This window comes from Bactrocera latifrons, unplaced genomic scaffold (genome assembly GCF_001853355.1).
Source record: "Bactrocera latifrons isolate USDA-ARS-PBARC rearing strain unplaced genomic scaffold, ASM185335v1 scaffold_1540, whole genome shotgun sequence".
NCBI lineage: Eukaryota > Metazoa > Arthropoda > Insecta > Diptera > Tephritidae > Bactrocera > Bactrocera latifrons.
The window spans coordinates 21,453-26,615 of NW_017535009.1; positions in this window are offsets into that span (position 1 = coordinate 21,453).

The following is a 5,163-nucleotide window of genomic DNA, read 5'->3' on the forward strand; positions in this document are numbered from 1 at the left end:
AATGATAGTACTTGGCGACGGAGTCTCTCTCCCACCACGAATCCCACACCAAACTTGCGCTCCTTTATATGGCCACTGTAGTAAATGCCACAAGGACCTACTCGTCTTTGTCCTTATCCCATCGCATTTCTTGGACGGCGGTGATGTCAGCCTTTATTTTCACGAGGACATCAACCAGCTGGGCAGCGGCACCTTCCCAATTAAGGGACCGGACACTCCAGGTGCATGCCCTCAAATCATAATCCTTAATTCGTTTGCCATGGTCGTCCTCAAAAGGGGGGTCTCTCATCCGAGGCTGTTGTGAATTTTTCAACTAAAGGCGCTCTTAGTTTTGTTAAACGTTGGTCTAAAGAATTTAGAGATCCGCTTACCACAAAAATTCTTTTTACATCTTTGGTGAGGCCTATATTAGAGTATGCTTCTGTAGTTTGGAACCTTAGTTATCAAGTCCATTCGGAGAAGTTAGAGCCCATTCAAAAACAATTTTTACTTTGTGCCTCAAATCATTTGTATTGAGATTCCAGGTTAAATCTTTCTTCTTATACTTACCGTTTAAAGCTCACAAAACCTCCCTATACTCGCTAGTCGTAGGGAAATGCTTGGTATACTATTTCTTTTGGGTCAGTCAAGTCAGTCTGTAGTCCATCTCTCTTATCTGATATTAGTTTTAACGTTCTCGCTCGCTCTACCAGGCAGTTTAGACTTTACTTTTAAAATTTTCTAAAACAAAAGGTGAAATGAACCATTCCGCACATTTGACTTAACAGACTCACTCTTTACCATTAAAAATTTATTTTATCTATTCTTAACAAGTAATATTTAAAAATAATAAAATTACTTTAATCTAAGTCTTAATTTAGGCTGTTGAAATGTTTATTTATGTAGCTGAGCAGTTTAAGATCGCAACGTTAAAACTCTCTTGCCTTTTATGACTTAGCTAATTTCGCCCGTTTGCGGATTGCGCCCCTCGCGCCGTTGGTGTGGGAGTAGAGTAATCGTTGGATATAATTATTAAGAATGAATATCTGAGAATAGTTGTTTTCGTAGTTGTACTGATGATCGTGTTCATTAGTTTGGGATTTTCAAAAGAGCAATATTCATTGTAGTTGTCTTTATAATGGTAATACGTTTCTGGATATGGATTCGGTGCGCTCTACGCTCGTAGTTACATGAAAATATGTTTGAGATTTAGTTGGTGGACTTGTAAGGTTGGATTTTTCCTGTATTACGTGTTTGAGGGGGTATTTATGATTGTTGCTAGGTGAAGTTGATGCGGTTTAGTATAATACCTTGGTGGTAATGGTGGTTTAAAGTTATAATCATTAAAACCATTTTGGTTGTTCCTGAACTTTTGGTTTTCTAACTTGAGGCATAAGTGGAGTAGTGCCTCTGGAAGATGTCTTGGTTCCTTCATACCCAATAATCGTGGCAGGTAACCATTGAGTCCTCTTATGAATCTGTCAATGGTGTTATTCTGTTGGATTCGGTAAGTAATCGGATGGACTCCTGGCTAACATCTATGCAACCTATTTATATTAATATAATTTATATTAAGGATAAGTGAGTGAGTTTGATAACAATCTTGGATTGACTGTCGACCCTGAATTAGTCCAATCATTTGGTATTCTAGAGTTCGTTAATCCTTTTGCCAGCGTAATGTGTCGTTAAACAAATTGAAATCGCTTTCCCATTGAGAGTAGTGTCGTCAGATTCTAATGCTATCTCTGCATTGCCAACTATCTTGCTCCGTATGACATTTAAGACTCCAAAATATTTAGGGATATCTTTAGTGGGCTCGTAAATTTTCAATATTCTTTCGACACTTTTTTCTCACTCACTAAAGAACCTTCGAGATCTTACTACATCCGGGATTTTGTCAACTTCTGATAAATTATTTCTGTGTATTTCATCAATAACTTGCACTATATGAGTGTCTGTTCGCGGCGTGAAGATCCTCCTCGATTCTCCCTTTCCTTTTGTACTTGGCTCCTTCCTCGGATACTCCCTCGCTATCTGTCCGGAGCACAGTGGTCTTGTATGGAATCTGCGGCCAAAAATACTTCTCTCTCCCGTTTCCCACTCCGCCACCCCTCGATGGTAAACAATTTTAATTAATTGTATTAATTTAAACAAGTTGATAAACGAAAAAAGGAATTTTTTTAATATTAGTCAATTAAATCAAAAACCGATTTTAATGAAATTGATTTACTTTTGCATGATAGTTTCTTTGAATGGTAATGAAAGGAGCTAAGCTCAAAAGTAATCGGCAATAGCGGGTGGACGAAGGTCTGTAGTTTTTCTAAATTTGTTTGTGCTCTTTATAATTTTGCGATTTTATTATCAGTTATACAGGAACAAATAAATTATTGTCTTCCAAATTATTATGTTGAAATTTCTGCTTATATTCGCTCTGACCAAAATTTCCATCAAAGCCACATATTCCTATTGATAATAGGTAATTAGAGGACTCATTCCGTTCATTAATTACATTTGCGACGCAATGTGGTCCAATAAATTTTTTATCTCAACTTCAACATCAGATTCTGGGACTTTTATTTGCTCAGGATAACTGTTTTTCCTTTAAAATGTTATCATAATAGGGTAAAAGTTAATATCAAGTTTTTTGTTAACGAAGTTTTTAATAAGTAGACACTGAAGCTTTATTAAATTTGGTAAGTGATATCTCTTCACACATTTTCTAAACACCATAATTCAAAAACACAGTCGAACTTCCATAACTCGAACCACTTTTATCCCAAAAAAAACTTCGACTTACGGAGACTTCGAGTTATAGAAAAAAATTGTTTGTTAAAAAAAAAACTCAATTGCTACTTTAGAGTATATTAAATGATGAATATGTATTTTTTGTTTAAAACACACATTACAGAAAACTGTAATAAGTTACAGTGAAGTGAAATATTCAGAAATTAGTGACTGAACATTTTTTTTGGTATTTTCAGTAAAAAATGACACTAATTTGTTTAAAGCCGTATAGTGCTCATCAGTTGTAGTGTCATTTGTTTGCAAATATAAACTCAATGTTCGGAAAGCATTTTCTACATCATTTCTGGAAGGCTGGTGAATAGTTTCTTCTACCGATCCCTTGCCGTCACTCTCCGTTCCGCTTAATATTGGATCATCTAATTCAGGGCAGTAATTCTCAACAATATAAGCATCTGTAGGAAAGCCAGTTGTGCAGAGGTCATTATCTACTGCAATATAATCCTGAGGAGTAGCACTGCAAGTTATCAGCTTCAATTACATTCATCAGTAGTACTTAAAAAACTCAGAGGTATGTCATCTTCCTCTTCCCATTCAGAATATTGACCAAATCCAGCTTTTTTGAAGCAATTCGTTATGGTTTGATTTTTGACGTCAATATCCCAAGCTTTTGTTACATGATTGATGCAATCCATAAGTGTAATATCTTGTTTTTCGTTTGCCTCTATACGCTTTAGTGCTTCTTTTACTATTCTAGTACGATAAAAAACTTTCAAGTTTTGAATTACTCAGTGATCCAGCGGCTGCAATTTAGAGGTCATATTCGGTGGAAAAAATGCCAGTTGAATGGCTTTCAGTTTGCTTTGTACGTCTTTTGGATGTGCTGGGCAATTATCAATAAACAATAAAATTTTTCGGCCAGTACTTTGAAAGCGCTTATCCATATTTAGAACCCATTCTTCAAAAATTTGGCCAGTCATCCAGGTCTTGGAGTTTGCTTTATAGTCTACTACTACGAAAGCACCGCGGTGTGGCACTTTTTCCAATTAATAGAATTTTAAGTTTTTCTGATCATCCATATTTGCTGCTAGCATCAACGTAACCCGTTGCTTGCTATTCTTGCCTCCGTGTCTGGCAAACATTTAAAAAACAACCCTGATTCATCCGCATTAAAAACATCCCGTTTACAGTACTTTTTTATTAAATTCGGCAAAACATCTTTTTTCCACTTTTCGCAGTTCACTTCACTAACGTCATTGCTTACCCCACACGCTTTGTTATATCCCACAGTATACCTAAAATAAAAATTGAAATCTTCGCCAATTGAACGTTTTGTTCCCTACTTCTGCTTCCATTTATCAAGTCAACCAGTGCTTGCCATAAAATGATCATCGCCAAAGCGCTTTGCAAACTCCTTTGCCTTCTCCTTTAATATTTCTCCAGATATATGCATGTTTTGATGTCTAGCTGCTTTGAACCAATCGAGGGTTGCTTTATCGATGTTTTGAAGTACTGGGGTTTTAATTCTTTTACTACCCAGACGAATCCCAGATTCAAACGACGTAATAATTGATTCTTTATTCTTAAAAATCGTTGACACCGTACTGGCTGGGATACCAAATTTTTCAGCTGCTTCCTTTTTCTTTAAGCCACTTTCTACTTCTTTCAATAAGTTTATACTTTTCTTCAATCGACAAAGATTTCAAAACACGTTTAGCTGCCATGATAATTAAGAAATACGATCTTATTTCCCTGTATCATCAAGTACGACTGACATTAATGCACTGAACTGATACTTACGAAAACAAAAATAAGCATTTGATGAACAAAGAGGGAGTTCCCCGAATAAAAAGACGGTTCAAAAAATAAGCAAATACAAAAAAATGTAGAGCGAAAGAGAGAAAGTACAATACTGCGAGTTGTAGAATGAGAGAAAAGCACATTACTTCGAGTTATAGAAGTCATAATTATGTATTTTCGTTCGAGTTATGGAGAACTTCGAGTTATGGAAGTTCGAGTTACGGAAGGAAATTTATATGTTAATTACTCTCTTAATGCTACTGCGAACCCATTTAGTTCGAGTTAGAGAAAATTCGAGTTAAAGAAGTTCGAGTTATGGAAGTTCGACTGTATATAGGCGTGAAAGTTGACACCGATATGATGTGCCTAAATAAAAGTACGTATAAATCAAACATTTGATAAAAATGAGAAAATGATAAAAGGAAAACCAAAGATCAAATATGTATGTATATGGTTTATGATGAAAAAGACATTAAAAACAATAAAATATGTACGACTATACATATAAATAAAAAAAAACAAGAAAAAAGGTTAACTTCGGCTGTACCGAAGCTAATATACCCTTCACAGGTGCATTTCTTTTAGTAACTATGTGTTTAAGTAAATCTAAAGGCGTAACCGGCCAGTAGTTTTCATTCAAAG